Raw genomic sequence first — 18325 nt, forward strand, 5'->3', positions numbered from 1 at the left:
TGTTATTCTATTTCAATGCTCTTGCTCTGTGCCTGTTTTTTTTCTTCTGTAAGTTGAAGGAAGAAAGACCGAGGACAGACAGGGGAGGGAGTTGGGGGGGAGAGAGAGGGGCTGCGTGTCCCTGATGTCACCCCATTCCCGACATAGCCCTGGTCAAAAAGTAGTGCACTGTGTTGGGAATCGGGTGACATTTGGGACGTAGTCTGTGTGGCTGCCTGAGGGGTGTAGGGAACAAGTCCCCCCCCCCTCCGCACCGGCCTGTTCCCGGGAAGTGGAGGAGTAGCGTTGAAGTGATTTTTGTCACGCGTCCTCTGAGAGTCTGTGTCCTGCGCTGTCTTGTCCCCTTGACCACCACTGTGAAGAGCTTGCTCTCTCATGTCTCCAGGCTGTCACACTTGTCTTCCCTCATTGCGGTGTGTGTGTGTGTGTGTGTGTTTCCCAATCCTGGTCATCCAGGGGGACCCAGAGGGGTGCACGTTTTTGTTCTAGCCCCTCACGAACACAACCAACCCAACGAGTCATTGAGCCTTTTGATAAGTCAAATCAGGTGTCTTCGCGCTGGACTAGAACAAAACCGTGCACCCCTCTGGGTCCCCAAGAACCGAGACATATCAGAGGAGGTAGGACAGCGGTGTGGCTCAGCGGTAGTGCTGCAGTCTACCAAGCACATTTAGTCCAGGAGCAACGTGGAATCCTACCCCAAACACTTTCTTCCTTCTACAACCTTTAGCCTACATCTACATTCCTAACTGATTAAAGAGACGAATACAGCAGTAGGATGGGGGGGGGGTTGTAGGTTGGAAACCGTGACAAATTGGGGTTGAGGGGGGCAGGCTAGTCATGTGCCATGTCAGTGTATTTCGAGACTTCTACTCATTCCTTGAGGATGAGATGCTTTCGCTGTGGGAATGAGGGTCGACTTGCAGAGCGACACACACACACACACACACACACACACACACACACACACACACACACACACACACACACACACACACACACACACACACACACACACACACACACACACACACACACACACACACACAAGCAGCCATCTGAAGTGGACCTTTTTATAGTAAACCAAACCTACGCTACCAGTCCCACTCTGCCCTGTCACTGTGTGTGTGTGTTCCAGTGCATGTGACCGCACACACTCAATCTACGCAGCAGCTGTTTTGTTTGGGAAGAAGCACTCGTGATCGTTGTGTGTTTTGGTCTAGGCCGGCTAATTAGTTGGCGTGTGTCTTGGCCTGTAATTTACACCAACCCATACTCCAGCTTCCTCTAAGGGTATATAGGAGGCAGGGTGAAGTTTCATCTAGATGCTTATCTTGGGTCAGTTTAGCATTTCCCCCACTAATGGATAAGGTTAGGATTGGGGAGTCGAAGGTGATCCTAGATCTGTACCTACGGGGGGGAAAAAAACTCTTAACTAGGGGAGGTTTGGGGTGAAGTGTGTCACTATAGACCATGTACTACTGACTGGCAGGATGCTATTGTTGCTACGGTCTCCATGGAGATGTGTGTGTGTGACTGACCGTGTGTGTGTCTGCGTCTGTCCTTTTTAAAAGCTAACCATCCCCTTTGGTGGTGAGGGAATCTGACTCTTGAAGATGGAGAGTCAAGCCCTCGGGAGATGAAAATGAACTAGCGGGGAACAGTATAGTTGTTTGCGTGTGTATATGGGTACGTCCCAAATTCCCTGTGAATGTTGTGTGTGTGGGGGGGGGGGGAGACATGTTGCACACCCTTCAGGGGCAGGCTGGCATTCCTGAATATTATGCCAGAGAATGGCCGGAAGGCCGGTGGTGACACGGCGGACGTGAAGGTGGCACGGCTGACGGACAGACAGACATACTAACGATAGTTGCTAGAGTCAGGAGGCCTAATAAAACCAGACTGTGTGTTTGGCGTGTGCGCATGTGGACGTGCCTGTGGACGTGTGTGCAATGTGCCAGTTACCAGTAACCAATTCCCAGCCAGTTGTCAGAGGTCAAGAGGTCAGAGGCTGGCTGGAGCAGCTGGCAGGAGCTGGGGCTGCTGGGATGAATGATGACATTCTCAGCTGTTCTGGGGTCTGTGCTGTGGTGCCAGTCTGTGCTGTCTGTTGGCCTATAGGGAGACGGTGAGGTGTGGATTGGACAGCACTATACCCACTGTGTTCTATGTTCCCTAACAGGTGTCTGTGTGTGTGTTGCACTACGGACACACCACGGTTAGACGCTGACCCTGAAATACTAGGATAGCTAGTAAAAGAGAGACCGACCTAGTACGAATATAAACGTACAGCATCGTTCTTATTGAGCCGATATGCTAGCTGCCAAGCCAGTGTTACTCTGCAAGGAGATTTGAGGACTTTTAACACATTAGTGGGTTATTTCTGTGCTGGGTGACTGCACTTCCATTGTGTGTGTGTGTGTGTGACTGTTTTTTTTTTACCCTCGTGAATAGTCTCTGTCTAATTGGCTGGATGATGATTGCCCCGATATGAAAATCAAACCCAGCAGTGATATTTGCCAGCGATGAACAAACTGATGGTTGTTGCGAGCCTGGAAACGATATGTTACTCATTACCCACGGATATTAGTGATGAACATTCTGATATCAGAACGTTTATGGTTGCAGAGCTACTGGTTATCACCATACGTAAATGCCTATTTGTTCCTGCGTCGTACATTTCCGTGGTAGTTAGCTTTTTCCAAGGACCATGCACAACGGAAATGAATGATATCATGTGCCATTTAGCAGAGCTATGTAATGGCTCAGTGGCACAGCGTTTACTGTAAACAATCAAATCAAAGGGTGCGGCAGGGTAGCCTAGTGGTTAGAGCGTTGGCCTAGTAACCGAAGGTTGCAAGTTCGAATCCCCGAGCTGACAAGGTTCAAATCGGTCGTTCTGCCCCTGAACAAGGCAGTTAACCCAGTGTTCCCAGGCCGTCATTGAAAATAAGAATTTGTTTTTAACTGACTTGCCTAGTTACATAAAGGTACAATTTTAAAAAATCGAGGAAGATCACAAGATGGATCAAATCAAATGTTATTTGTTGCAAGCACATGGTTAGCAGATGTTAATGCGAGTGTAGCAAAATGCTTGTGCTTCTGGTTCCCACCGTGCAGTAATATCTAACAATTTCACAACAACTACCTTGTACACACAAGTGTAAAGGAATTAATATGAATATGTACATATAAATATATGGATGAGCGATGGCCGAGCGGCATAGGCAAGATGCAGTAGATGGTATAGAATACAGTATATACATATGAGATGAGTAATGTAGGGTATGTAAACATTATTTAAAGTGACTAGTGATATATTTATTACATCCAATTTTTAATTATTAAAGTGGCTAGACAGATGAGTCAGTATGTTGGCAGAAGCCACCCAGTGTTAGTGATGGCCGTTTAACAGTCTGATGGCCTTGAGATAGAAGCTGTTTTTCAGTCTCTCGGTCCCAGCTTTGATGCACCTGTACTGACCTCGCCTTCTGGATGATAGCGAGGTGAACAGGCAGTGGCTCAGGTGGTTGTTGTCCTTGATGATCTTTTTGGCCTTCCTGTGACATCGGGTGGTGCAGGTGTCCTGGAGGGCAGGTAGTTTGCCCCCGGTGATGCGTTGTGCAGACCTCACTACCCTCTGGAAAGCCTTACGGTTGAGGGCGGAGCAGTTGCTGTACCAGGCGGTGATACAGCCCGACAGGATGCTCTCGATTGTGCATCTGTATTGTGTTGTATGTGTCGAACTGCTTTGCTTTATCTTGGCCAGGTCGCAGTTGCAAAATGAGAACTTATTCTCAACTGGCCTACCTGGTTAAATAAAGGTGAAATTAAAATAAATAAATTGACTCTATAGATTTTTATTATTCATGTGTAAACACGTCTTAAAACCATAATTACACGTTGACATTATTGGGTGTTTTGTATAGATTAGTGACACAATCTTTTAATTGAATCCATTTTTAAATTCGGGCTGTAACGCAGCAAAATGTGCGAAAGGTCCAGGGGTGTGAATACTTTCTGAAGGCACTGTATTTGCATAGTTACGTGGCTGCTATGGGGGCAGGGCTGTTGGTAGGGCTGTTGCTATGGAGCAACCTGCTGACTGCTGCAAACACCAGCTGACTTCTAGCTGCTGCTGCCTCTGGGTGTGGGAGCGTATCATCTGGTCAGCTCCTCTCTCCTTTTCTCTGTCGTTCGTTCTTTTCCCGTCGCCCCCTGTCTTTGTCTTGCTTTCTCCCTCCCTTCATGTCTCTCTCTCTTTCTCTCCTCTTTATCTCTGTTTTCTCTCTCTCTCTCTCTCTCTCCCCTCTCTCTCTCTCTCTCTCCCCCCTCCTGTTTTTAATTGCCCTTGTATGCCAGAGTCACTCTGTGTGATCTTCAACTCGCTCTGCTCTCCTCTTTTCCTTCGCTGCCTGCTGGCTGTCAGTCGTGCTTGACCGGTGCCGTTTTGTCAGTCTGGCCCTCCCCCCTACTCATATTCTAATGGTCTATTCCCTCCCCCCCTACTCATATCCTAATGGTCTATTCCCTCCCCCATCATCTCTCCGTCTCTGTCCTCCTCTCTCTCCCACTTCCCCCATCCTTCCCATTATCTGCCTATTGTAGGAAGTGTTTTTGTTCTAGCTTTCTTTTAAAGGAACAAAAGGTGGCAAAATGTCTCTGTATTGGATCTCTGCTTCGTTCTATGCATTTTGTTGATTTTAAATTTAGGCTGTATGTCATTTGTGTGTTTTTTTTTCTCCCATTGAGGATGTCACCAAGGGATGTTGATATATTGTGTGGTGTTGAATCAGGGCAAGGTCATGTTCATTAGGCACTAAACCTTTGGGTAACATCAGAACAGTGTTTACAGTGTGCCCTAATGAACACAACCTTGGCCTGGAGTAAGTTCCTCTCGATTTAGTCTCCCGAACACAAAGGGTCCAGGGCCTGTATATTAAGCGTCTCAGACTAGGTGTTCTGTCCTCCCTGTCCCATCTAATCTTAGTCATTATCATCTAAAAAGGGAAAAACTGATCCTAGATCAGCACTCCTACTCCAAGAGGCTTTTTGAATACGGGGCCTCCTCGCCCGAATGTACTTTGGACTGTGGCCTTGTCGGTGGATCTCTTTCAGAGCCCGTGTGGAGACGATGTTCTCCTTTTTGCACGCTGTGCGGGGTTGTAGCCTGCTAGGCCATATACAGTAGTCTTACAGTGTTGAACTGATGACGTTCTCAGCCCACATCTTAATGATCTCTTTGCCCCACCCTCACTGTGCCAAACGGCCCGTTTCATTGGCTGACTGAGCATGGTGGATGAGGCCTGTTTGCCTAGAGGGGATAGAGAGGGGTGAAATGAAATGAGCGCTGCCATGTGCTCTGAAATAGCCACCATTCATTCATTCACACTCACCTGCCTGCTTTGTCGCACAGGCAGTCAAAGCACTTGAGAGCAGTAATACCAACTGTGTTTGGCCTACTCGTATAACCCCACCCCCTTCTACCATTTGGGAGAATCCGGCCACACCCTTATCCATGTTCCAGAACTGGACCCAAGGGGGGGGGGTGTTGTCTGCTGTGAGACGACGTGTCACTGCTGCCTCTGTTTTATTAGCCCCTCAGTCCTCCACACACACACACACACATGAGGGAGTTGGTGGTGTGTGTGAGAGCATTGTGTGGGTGGGTGGGGTACGATGCCAAAATTAGACTGCACCCACACCCATTTTTAGAAGTTTGGTTTATGGAAACATCTATTCAGCCATTACTCATGATGGCACAATGGTGTTTTCATACAGCCTACGTCATAGTCGCCGACTCTACTGCTTCCTCTTTTTGAACCACAAAAGGGTTATCAATTCTCAGTGTTGGAGAGGGTGAAGCTAGTACAGAAAGGTGAGCTCTGTGTGTGTTTGTGCACTTACCATGGTCTTGTCCAGTGGGCACGACACGTCCGAGAATGTTCCAAAACCAAGCGATGCAGTATCTGAACTTGTTCAGTAAGAAACGAGCGCTCCTTTTCCGTTTGCAAAACGTTCTGCTCCGGTTAGCTCTAATGAACAGAACCCAGGACAAACCAAATAAACAATGTTCTGGTTCCCTACTCGTACGCAAAGTGAGTTCACGAGGAGATTGCAGAGTACCGCCTAGTCTCCTCTATGATGTAATGGGCCATTCCACAGTAACAACATGATGACGCAAACGGCACAAAGTGTCATTCTGTTACCAGACTTTGCGTCTGTTCTGTTCTTCAAGTAAATGTCTTTTTTTCGTGACGTTCTCTGTGGAAATTGGAACTCTGGCGTCTCTCCACTTTAATTCACGTTCAGTGCATACATTTTTAAAGTGGAAAAATCTGAGTTTCATTATCGTTTCTGTTAAGCATGGAATTGTCCTAATGCCTTCTCCCCCTCTCTCGTTCCCTCCTCCCTCCCAGTCTCTTCCTAATTTTCTCTCTCGTTCCCTCCCTATTTATCTCTCCCTCATGCTCACTCCTTCCCTCCTCTCTCTGCCGAACTCTCCTTCCATTCTTTCGCCCTCCCTACGTTCTGCTCTATCAATCCTCACCTCTCCTTGTACCCGGTCTCTCGCCATTCGTTTAGGAAGGAGTATAACTAGTCAGTAGCACAACTGAACGCATTAAACCGAAATGTCTTCTGCATTGAATGAACCCTCTGAATCAGATTGTTGCGGGGAGGGCTGCCTTAATCAACGTCCACGGCACCCGGGGGAGCAGTTGTTGTTGTTGGGGGTTAACTGCCTTGCTCAAGGGCAGAACGACAGATTTGAACCACCAGACATTCAAACCAGCGACTTTTGGGTTACTGGCCCAGCGCTCTTAACCGCTTGGCTACCTGCCACTTATCTCTCTCTGTGCCTCCCCCTTTCAAGTATACTTATATAGGGGTCAACTGGTTTGCATGGGAAGTGTGAGTGGCAAGCTGATTTTCTATTCAGATTACACGGAAGTCAACCAAACAGCCTGGTTAAACACTGTTCAACTTGTTCTACTAGGCTACGTAACTTTGGCCTGCATTTATCTCTGTCATTGTGAAATATGTAGTTTTTCCCAATTCACATTGTATACAGCTTGTGGGGGGGTGTGTGGTTCTATACAGATGCATTGACTACAGGTTAGGGTTGTACACCTCCTGACTTGCCTGTCAGTGAGCATCCCGTGTATGACCTTTGACGCTGACTCTTGACCCCCCCCCCCGTAGGCCAACATCACATCCCGTTCCCTTCTCTATATGAAACGCTCTTCGCCTTTGCCCAGCTTGAGCACTCGAGAGTACATTGACAGTTTGTTCTGTTCTCTATTCCCAGTCTCATGGTTAAGCATTGGGAGTCAGCCATTGCCTTTAATTTAGAGTGCTTTTCCAGAACAGTCCCCCTTTCTCTTTCCTCTCTCTGCCCCCCTTTCTCTTTCCTCTCTCTGCCCCCTTTCTCTTTTCTCTCTCTGCCCCCCTTTCTCTTTTCTCTCTCTGCCCCCTTTCTCTTTTCTCTCTCTGCCCCCTTTCTCTTTTCTCTCTCTGCCCCCTTTCTCTTTCTTTTCTCTCTCTGCCCCCCTTTCTCTTTTCTCTCTCTGCCCCCTTTCTCTTTCTCTCTCTGCCCCCTTTCTCTTTTCGCTCTCTGCCCCCTTTCTCTTTTCGCTCTCTGCCCCCTTTCTCTTTTCGCTCTCTGCCCCCTTTTTTTTCGCTCTCTGCCTCCCTTTCTCTTTTCGCTCTCTGCCTCCCTTTCTCTTTTCGCTCTCTGCCTCCCTTTCTCTTTTTTCGCTTTTCTCTGCCTCCCTTTCTCTTTTCGCTCTCTGCCCCCTTTCTCTTTTCGCTCTCTGCCCCCCTTTCTTTTTTCTGCCCCCTTTCTCTTTTCGCTCTCTGCCCCCCTTTCTCTTTTCTCTTTCGCTCTGCCCCCCTTTCTTTTCGCTCTCTCTTTCTCTTTTCGCTCTCTGCCCCCTTTCTCTTTTCGCTCTCTGCCCCCCTTTCTCTTTTCGCTCTCTGCCCCCTTTCTCTTTTCGCTCTCTGCCCCCTTTCTCTTTCGCTCTCTGCCCCCTTTCTCTTTTCGCTCTCTGCCCCCCTTTCTCTTTTCGCTCTCTGCCCCCTTTCTCTTTTCGCTTTCTGCCCCCTTTCTCTTTTTTCGCTCTCTGCCCCCTTTCTCTTTTCGCTCTCTGCCCCCCTTTCTCTCTGCTCTCTGCCCCCTTTCTCTTTTCGCTCTCTGCCCCCCTTTCTCTTTTCGCTCTCTGCCCCCCTTTCTCTTTTTTCTGCCCCCCTTTCTCTGCCCCCCTTTCTCTTTTCGCTCTCTGCCCCCTTTCTCTTTTCGCTCTCTGCCCCCCTTTCTCTTTTCGCTCTCTGCCCCCCTTTCTCTTTTCGCTCTCTGCCCCCTTTCTCTTTTCGCTCTCTGCCCCCTTTCTCTTTTCGCTCTCTGCCCCCCTTTCTCTTTTCTCGCACTCTGTCCCTCTTCTCTCCCACCTCGGAGGCACAGGCCGAACCAAACTGGTGGCCTAGTGTGGGGCAGATGTACGTGTATGTGTTTCCTGTGTACCCCTCCCACTGTGGCAGAGGCTTAACACCACAACAGCCCCAGTGGGGCGACCTCTGAACCCTGAGGTGGCCCCAGTTCTGACCCCGGTGGTGATGGGAGACAGATGAGGAATTGTCATGCTCAGGCTTCTTATAGACACACTGGTCTGGAGAGAGAGTGATATAGGGAGACGCGGGGAGAGGGAGACGCGGGGGAGAGGGAGACGCGGGGGGGGAGAGGGAGACGCGGGGGAGAGGGAGACGCGGGGGGGAGAGGGAGACGCGGGGGAGAGGGAGACGCTGGGGGGGGAGAGGGAGACGGGGGAGAGGGAGACGCGGGGGAGAGGGAGGCGGGGGAGAGGGAGGCGGGGGAGAGGGAGACGCGGGGGAGAGGGAGACGCGGGGGGAGAGACGCGGGGGGGAGAGACGGGGGAGAGACGCGGGGGGAGAGGGAGACGGGGAGGGGGGGGAGAGGGGGGGGAGGGAGGGAGGAGGGAGACGGGGGAGAGAGGGAGACGAGAGAAGGCGAGACGGGGGAGGGAGCGAAAGAGGGAGAGGAGGGCGGGGAGAGACAGAGGGAGAGAGAGGGAGACTCGGTGAGAGACAGAGGGAGAGAGACGCAGGGAGAAGGAGAGACAGGGAGAGAAGGCGAGACGGAGGGAGGGAGCGAAAGAGGGAGATTCGGGGAGAGGGGGAGAGGAGGGAGAGGAGAGACGGAGAAAGAGGGAGGAGGGAGAGACTGAGAGAAAGGAGGAGGGTGAGAAGGAGAGACAGAGAAAGAGGGAGAGACTGAGAGGGAGGGAGGAAGGGAGGGAGCGAAAGAGGGAGATTCGGGGAGAGAGTAGTGAGAAAGGGAGAAGCAGGGTGAGAAAGGGAGAGGCGGGGAGAGAGAGGGAGGGAGACGCGGGGGAGAGAGGGAGGGAGACGCGGGGAGAGAGGGAGGGAGACGCAGGGATAGAGAGGGAGGGAGACGCGGGGATAGAGGGAGACGCTTGTATAGAGGGACGCGGGGAGAGGGAGACGCGGGGATAGAAGGAGAGACGGACGGAGGGAGGGAGAAGGAGAGACCTGGGGAGAGAAGGTGAGACCTGGGGATAGAAGGAGAGACTGGGAGAGGGAGGGTAAAGGAGAGGGAGGGAGCGAAAGAGGGAGATTCGGGGAGAGAAAGGGAGACGCGGAGAGAGTGGGAGACGCGGAGAGAGTGGGAGACGCGGGGAGTGGGAGACGCCGGGAAAGGGAGATGCGGGGAGAGAGAGAGAGAGACGCGGGGAGAGGGAGAAGCGGGAGAGCGAGAGGGAGACGCGGGGTGAGGGAGATGCGGGGAGAGAGAGGGAGACTCGGGGAGAATGAGAAGGAGAGACGGGGAGAGAAGGCGAGACCTGGGGATAGAAGGAGAGACAGAGGGAGGGAGCGAAAGAGGGAGATTCGGGGAGAGAGTGAGAGAAGCGGGGAGAGAGTGAGAGAAGCGGGGAGAGAGTGAGAGAAGCGGGGAGAGAGTGAGAAGCGGGGAGAGAGTGAGAGAAGCGGGGAGAGAGTGAGAAGCGGGGGGAGAGAGAGAGAAGCGGGGAGAGAGAGAGAGAAGCGGGGAGAGAGAGAGAGAAGCGGGGAGAGAGAGAGAGAAGCGGGGAGAGAGAGAGAGAAGCGGGGAGGAGAGAGAAGCGGGAGAGAGAGAGAGAGAAGCGGGGAGAGAGAGAGAGAAGCGGGGAGAGAGAGAGAGAAGGGAGAGAGAGAGAGAAGGGAGAGAGAGAGAGAAGGGGAGAGAGAGAGAGAAGCGGGGAGAGAGAGAGAGAAGCGGGGAGAGAGAGAGAGAAGCGGGGAGAGAGAGAGAGAAGCGGGGAGAGCGGGAGAGAAGCGGGGAGTGAGGGAGACACTGGAAGAGAGAGGGAGACGCAGGGAGAAGGAGAGACAGGGAGAGAAGGAGAGTCTGAGAGAAAGGGAAATGAGAGAGAGAGGGACACGGCAGGGGGGGCGAGAAAGGGATAGAAAGGGAGACACAGGGAGGGAGAGAAAGGGAGACACAGGGAGGGAGAGAAAGGGAGACAGGGAGGGAGAGAAAGGGAGACACAGGGAGGGAGAGAAAGGGAGACACAGGGAGGGAGAGAAAGGGAGACACAGGGAGGGAGAGAAAGGGAGACACAGGGAGGGAGAGAAAGGGAGACACAGGGAGGGAGAGAAAGGGAGACACAGGGAGGGAGAGAAAGGGAGACACAGGGAGGGAGAGAAAGGGAGACACAGGGAGGGAGAGAAAGGGAGACACAGGGAGGGAGAGAAAGGGAGACACAGGGAGGGAGAGAAAGGAGACACAGGGAGGGAGAGAAAGGGAGACACAGGGAAGGAGAGAAAGGGAGACACAGGGAGGGAGAGAAAGGTAGACACAGGGAAAGAGAGAGAAAGGGAGACACAGGGAAAGAGAGAGAAAGGGAGACACAGGGAGGGAGAGAAAGGGAGACACAGGGAGGGAGAGAAAGGGAGACACAGGGAGGGAGAGAAAGGGAGACACAGGGAGGGAGAGAGAGAGGGAGACACAGGGAGAGAGAGGGAGACACAGGGAGAGAGAGGGAGACGCGGGGAGGGAGGGAGACACAGGGAGAGAGAGAGGGAGAGACACAGGGGGAGAGAGAGGGAGACACAGGGGAGAGGGAGAAAGGGAGAGAGAGGGAGGGAGAGAGACACGGGGAGGGAGAGAAAGGGAGACACAGGGAGGGAGAGAAAGGGAGACACAGGGGGGGAGAAAGGGAGACACAGGGAGGGAGAGAGGGAGACACGGGGAGTGGGAGGGAGACACGGGGAGGGAGAGAAAGGGAGACACAGGGGGGAGAGAAAGGGAGACACAGGGAGGGGAGAAAGGGAGACGAGAGGGAGGGAGGCGAGGGAGATGTGGGGAGAGAGAGAAGGGAGACACAGGGAGAGGGAGAGGGAGACACAGGGAGAGAAGGGGAGACACTGGGGATAGAAGGAGAGACAGAGGGAGGGAGCGAAAGAGGGAGATTCGGGGAGCGAAGGAGGGAGACTGAGAAGGAGGGAGACTGAGAAGGAGGGAGACTGAGAAGGAGGGAGACTGAGGAGGGAGAGGAGGGAGAAGGAGATGGGGAGAGAAGGAGGGAGAAGGAGAGACTGAGAGAGAGGGGGGGGAGAGACGGTGAAAAAGGGAGAGATGGAGAGAAAGGGAGAGACGCGGGGAGAAGGAGAGGGAGAGAAGCGGGGAGAGAGGGAGAGAAGCGGGGAGAGAGGGAGACACTGGAAGAGAGAGGGAGACTCAGAAGGAGAGAAGGAGAGACAGGGAGAGAGGCGAGACCTGGGGATAAAGGGAAATGAGAGCGAAAGAGGGAGACGGGGGCGAAGGAGGGAGACTGGAGGGGAAAGGGAGAGAAAGGGAGACTGGGGAGGGAGAGAAAGGGAGACAGGGGATGGGGAGGGAGACACGGGGAGGGAGAGAAAGGGAGACAGGGGAGGGAGAGAAAGGGAAACGGGGAGGGAGAGAGAAAGGGAGACACGGGGAAAGAGAGAGAAAGGGAGACGCGGGGAGGGGAAAGGGAGACGCGGGGAGGGGAGAAAGGGAGACGCGGGGAGGGAGAGAAAGGGAGACACGGGGAAGAGAGAAGGGAGACGCGGGGAGGGAGAGAAAGGGAGACGCGGGGAGGGAGAGAAAGGGAGACGCGGGGAGAGAGAAAGGGAGACGGGGGGAGAGAGGAGACGCGGGGGGGAGGAGGGAGACGCGGGGGGGAGAGAGAGGGAGAAAGCGGGGAGAGGAGAAAGGGAGACGCAGGGGGGACAAGGGGGGAGAAAGGGGAAAGACACGGGGAAAGGGAGAGAAAGGGAGACACGGGGAGGGAGAGAAAGGGAGACACGGGGAGGGAGGGAGGGAGAGAGAAAGGGAGACAGGGGGAGACGGGGAGAGAAAGGGAGACGCTGGGAAAGGAGAGAAAGGGAGATTCGGGGAAAGGGAGAGAAAGGGAGACTCGGGGAAAGGGAGAGAAAGGGAGAGGGAGGGAGAGAAAGGGAGACGCGGGGAGAGGGAGACACAGGGAGACGAGGGAGAGGGGAGAGAGGGAGACGCGTGGGGAGGGGAGAAAGGGAGACGCGGGGAGGGAGAGAAAGGGAGACTCGGGGAAAGGGAGAGGGAGAGCGGGGAGACGCGGGGAAAGGGAGAGAAAGGGAGACTCGGGGAAAGGGAGAGAAAGGGAGACTCGGGGAAAGGGAGAGAAAGGGAGACGCGGGGAGAGGGAGACACAGGGAGGGAGAGAGGGAGACGCGGGGAGAGAGGGAGACGCGTGGAAAGGGGGAGAAAGGGAGACGCGGGGAGGGAGAGAAAGGGAGAGAGAGGGAGACGCGGGGAGAGAGGGAGACGCGGGGAGAGAGGGAGACGCGGGGAGAGAGGGAGACGCGGGGAGAGAGGGAGACGCGGGGAGAGAGGGAGACGCGGGGAGAGGGAGGGAGACGAGACGGGGGAGAGGGAGACGCGGGGAGAGGGAGAGAGGGGGAGAGGGAGAGCGGGGAGAGGGAGACGCGGGGAAAGGGAGAGAAAGGGAGACGCGGGGAAAGGGAGAGAAAGGGAGACGCGGGGAAAGGGAGAGAAAGGGAGACGCGGGGAAAGGGAGAGAAAGGGAGACGCGGGGAAAGGGAGAGAAAGGGAGACGCGGGGAAAGGGAGAGAAAGGGAGACGCGGGGAAAGGGAGAGAAAGGGAGACGCGGGGAAAGGGAGAGAGGGAGACGCGGGGAGGAGAGAAAGGGAGACGCGGGGAAAGGGAGAGAAAGGGAGACGCGGGGGGAGAGGGAGACGCGGGGAGGGAGAGAGGGAGACGCGGGGAGGGAGAGAGGGAGACGCGGGGAGGGAGAGAGGGAGACGCGGGGAGGGAGAGAGGGAGACGCGGGGAGGGGAGAGAGAGAGGGAGACGGGGGGAGGGAGAGAGGGAGACGCGGGGAGAGGGAGAAGGGAGACGGGGGAGCGGGAGAGAGGGGGAGACGCGGGGAGGGGAGAGAGGGAGAAGCGGGGAGGGGGGAGGGAGACGCGGGGAGAGCGGGGGAGACGCGGGGAGAGGGGGAGACGCGGGGAAGCGGGGGAGACGCGGGGAGAGGGGGAGACGCGGGGGAGAGGGGAGCGTCGCGGGGGAGAGGGGGAGCGTCGCGGGGAGAGGGGGAGCGTCGCGGGGAGAGGGGGAGCGTCGCGGGAGAGGGGGAGCGTCGGGGAGAGGGGGAGCGTCGCGGGGAGAGGGGGAGCGTCGCGGGGAGAGGGGGAGCGTCGCGGGGAGAGGGGAGCGTCGCGGGAGAGAGGGAGCGTCGCGGGGAGAGGGGGAGCGTCGGGGGAGAGAGGGAGCGTCGCGGGGAGAGAGGGAGCGTCGCGGGGAGAGAGGGAGCGAAGGAATGAAAGGGGACGAGGGAGGGAGGGAGGGAAGGAATGAAAGGGGACGAGGGAGGGAGGGAAGGAATGAAAGGGGACGAGGGAGGGAGGGAAGGAATGAAAGGGGACGAGGGAGGGAGGGAGGGAGGGAGGGAAGGAAAGGAGGTGAGGGAGGGAAGGAGAATAGAGTCCTCTGATACATTGAAAAGCAAAAGGCCATGGGAGATGTTTTTGTGATGACTCACATAGAACACTGTCTGTTTCAGGTAGTGGTGATGCCCCCGGTTGTAAATCAATCATGCACTTAGTAACAGGTGTTCTAACAGCCTTAAGTGAATTGATTAGCACCTGGGACCCTGATTTAAAAGCGTAGGGTGTGAGACATGCATTTGACCATCTTCACACACCTCACCTTTTATTTCTCACTTATTGAAAAAAAGTACTGCTTTTATTTTCTAATTAATACAATTCGGTGTGTTAACGATCTATCATGGTCCAAACTAGAGGTCGACCAACTATGATTTTTCAACGCTGATACCGATTAATCAGACTATTTTTATTTATTTATTTGTAATAATGACAATTACAACAATACTGAATGAACACTTATTATAACTTTTAATATAATACATCAATTAAATCAATTTAGCCTCAAGTAAATAATGAATTTGGTTTAAATAATGCAAATAATGTTGGAAAAGAAAGTAAAAATGCAATATGTGCTATGTAAGAATGCTAACGTTTAAGTTCCTTGCTCAGAACATGAGAACATATGAAAGCTGGTGGTTCCTTTTAACATGAGTCTTCAAAATTCCCAGGTAAGAAGTTTTATGTTGTAGTTATTATAGGAATTATAGGACTATTTCCCTCTATACCATTTGTATTTCATTAACCTTTGACTATTGGATGTTCTTATAGGCACTTTAGTTTTGCCAGTGTGACAGTATAGCTTCCGTCCCTCTTGTTAGTGTGCGCTAACTAGCAGCCATTTCACTTCGGTTACACCAGCCTCATCTCGGAAGTTGATAGGTTTGAAGTCATAAACAGAGCATTGCTTGACGCACAACGAAGAGCTGCTGGCAAAACACATGACAGTGCTGTTTGAATGAATGTTTACGCGCCTGCTTCTGCCTACCACCGCTCAGTCAGATACTTAGATGCTTGTATGCTCAGTCAGATTATATGCAACGCAGGACACGCTAGATAATATCTAGTAATATCATCAGCCATTTGTATTTAACTAGTGAGTATGATTGATTGTTTTTTTATAAGATAAGTTTAATGCTAGCTAGCAACTTACCTTGGCTTACTGCATTTGCGTAACAGGCAGTCTCCTTGTGGAGTGCAACGAGAGAGAGGCAGGTCGTTATTGCGTTGAACTAGTTAACTAAGGTTGCAAGATTGAGTCCCCCGAGCTGACAAGGTGAAAATCTGTCGTTCTCCCCCTGAACAAGGCAGTTAACCCACCGTTCCTAGGCCGTCATTGAAAATAAGAATGTGTTCTTAATTGACTTGTCTAGTTAAGTAAAGGTATAAAAAATAAATCATAATTATAAAAATAAATTTTAAAATCGGCAAATCGGCACCCAAAAATACCGATTTCTGATTGTTATGAGAACTTGAAAACCGGCCCTAATTAATTGGCCATTCCGATTGATCGGTAGAGCTCTAGTCCAAACACACCAAGACGGTGGTGAAGAGGGCACAACAACACCTTTTCCCCCTCAGGAGACTTGAGATTTGGCATGGGTCCCCAGATCCTCAAAAAGTTCTACAGCTGCACCACCGAGAGCATCTTCCTGACTGGTTGCGTCACCGCCTGGTATGGCAACTGCTCGGCATCTGACTGTAAGGCGCTACAGAGGGTAGTGGGTACGGCCCGGTACATCACTGGGGCCAAGCTTGCTGACATCCAAGGACCTATATAATAGGAGGTGTCAGAGGAAAGGTTAAAAAAAGTGTCAGAATCCAGTCTCCCAAGCCATAGACTGTTTTCTCTGCCAGCGCACGGCTAGTGGTGCCCGGAGCACCAAGTCTAGGACCGAAAGGCTCCTTGACAGCTTCTACCCCCAAGTCATAAGACTGCTGAACAATTAATCAAATGGCCACCGGACTTTTTACTAGTTTGATTTGTAACCGTGGCAGCTTCACCTGGGAGATCCATCATTTTCCTGCCACCGCGACAGATTGAAGCTTGTAATTGGTTTAGTAAGGGTCTGGGGCCAAGGCGATTGGATGTGCGTTTTATAAAGAAACGCCACTCGACGCTGTGGCTGGAATGCAGACGATACAGGCAGTTTAATGAACTCAATTGCCAAAAGAGCAGCACAGCAACTTGTACCACTGTTTTGCACACCATTTTCAACAAACTCATTTGCTGTCATTACTTTCCCTGTCGCAGAATTGCGTCCCTATTACAGCACGTGATAATATAGCCTAATTAGTTGTTGCAGTGGTTATTTAATCCCCATTTACATTACATTTACATTTAAGTCATTTAGCAGACGCTCTTATCCAGAGCGACTTACAAATTGGTGCATTCACCTTATGACATCCAGTGGAACAGCCACTTTACAATAGTGCATCTAAATATTTTAAGGGGGGGGGGTGAGAAGGATTACTTTATCCTATCCTAGGTATTCCTTAAAGAGGTGGGGTTTCAGGTGTCTCCGGAAGGTGGTGATTGACTCCGCTGTCCTGGCGTCGTGAGGGAGTTTGTTCCACCATTGGGGAGCCAGAGCAGCGAACAGTTTTGACTGGGCTGAGCGGGAACTGTACTTCCTCAGTGGTAGGGAGGCGAGCAGGCCAGAGGTGGATGAACGCAGTGCCCTTATTTGGGTGTAGGGCCTGATCAGAGCCTGGAGGTACTGAGGTGCCGTTCCCCTCACAGCTCCGTAGGCAAGCACCATGGTCTTGTAGCGGATGCGAGCTTCAACTGGAAGCCAGTGGAGAGAGCGGAGGAGCGGGGTGACGTGAGAGAACTTGGGAAGGTTGAACACTAGACGGGCTGCGGCGTTCTGGATGAGTTGGATGAGTTGGATGAGTCCCCACTTGCGTTCACCACGGTTACGTTGCTCGTGATGTCGAAAAGCAAACGCATATGATCTGATTTTTCAAAATGATTTTCAGGCACAGTTGATAAGATTTCAGGATATTTTTTATTACCCTGTTTAATATATTTGGTCTTTCCCAATAGTTGATGTTGTCGTTACAACAATTCCCATCCCCTACAATGGGCTACGATAAAGAATGAATAGTGTGTTTATCCCAGCCGGAACACTACCGTTATTCCACATACTTTTTATTATTTTCACTTACCAATTCTGCTGGTGTAATTAGGCTATTTGAAATCGAATATGCCAGCTTGAGTCTTTTGCCCTCAGAACAGCCTCAATTCGTCTGGGCATCATGGACTACCCGGCACAGCCAGAAGAGGACTGGCCACCCCACATAGCCCGGTTCCTCTCTAGGTTTCTTCCTAGGTTTTGCCTTTCTAGGGAAGCCAGTGCTTTTACACCTGCATTGTTTGCTGTTTGGGGTTTTAGGCTGGGGATGCACTTTGAGGCCGAAGGGCTATATAAATAAATTTGATTTGATTTGACTCTACAAGGTGTGAAAAGTGTTCCACAGGGATGCTGGCCCATGTTTACCCCAATGCAGTTGTTAGGTTGGATGGATGTCCTTTGGGGGGTTGGACCATTTCTTAAAACCCAGCAGCGTTGCAGTTCTTGACACACACCTCCTCTCCTTCATCTACACTGATTTTTGAAGTGGATCGTCAGTAAGGGATCATAGTGTTCACCTGGTCAGTCTGTCACGGAAAGAGGTGTTCATCATGTTTTTTTTGTACACTCAGTACAAAACATAGTTTATTAGGTACTAGATTCTGGATCCGGCGCGCCTGGGACCGACGATCCATACCATGCTCATTAGTCGCTTAGGTTGCTCGTTTTGCTCATTCTGTTCATTCGAACAGTAACTGAATGCCTCGATGCCTGTCTGCCTGCTTTATGTAGCAAGCCACGGCCACGTGACTCGCTGCCTGTAGGAGTGATCCATTTTTGTGAACGGGGTGGTGTACCTAATAAACTGTCATGAGAATGGGCCATATTGAAGTGCCCTTTGCCTCAAATATCCGCTAATGTAATTTTGGTATTGTGCACAAGCTCCTAGGCAGAAACTGTATGCATAAATGCAAAAAAAATATCTTGCCTATGTAGAGTAAAAATGGTGGCGAGGTTTTGCGAGTCATCCTCAACCACCTGAAGGTTGATATCACTTTGGTTGTTCTTGAATGTGGGGTAATTTTGTAGGAATCAAATGTCACATGAACATGTTCGAACCCCCCAAAGTCTTTGGGAAACGCAGATCAACCAGCCCTATTGGAGAGCTGCCTCTAGCCAGTATTGATGGTCATATTGCAAAGGGATCGTACGCCCAGTGTCTTGCATATTGACAAGGAAAGACTTAAATCCATCCCATGGCTTG

General features: G+C 52.0%; 1 protein-coding gene across 1 annotated transcript in view; it reads left to right on the forward strand.

The window, feature by feature from the left end:
- The window catches only part of LOC124007721 (ras-associated and pleckstrin homology domains-containing protein 1-like), an 84580-nt gene that overhangs the window by 29473 nt on the left and 36782 nt on the right, over nt 1-18325 (forward strand).

The sequence above is a fragment of the Oncorhynchus gorbuscha genome, linkage group LG21 (assembly GCF_021184085.1).
Source record: "Oncorhynchus gorbuscha isolate QuinsamMale2020 ecotype Even-year linkage group LG21, OgorEven_v1.0, whole genome shotgun sequence".
NCBI lineage: Eukaryota > Metazoa > Chordata > Actinopteri > Salmoniformes > Salmonidae > Oncorhynchus > Oncorhynchus gorbuscha.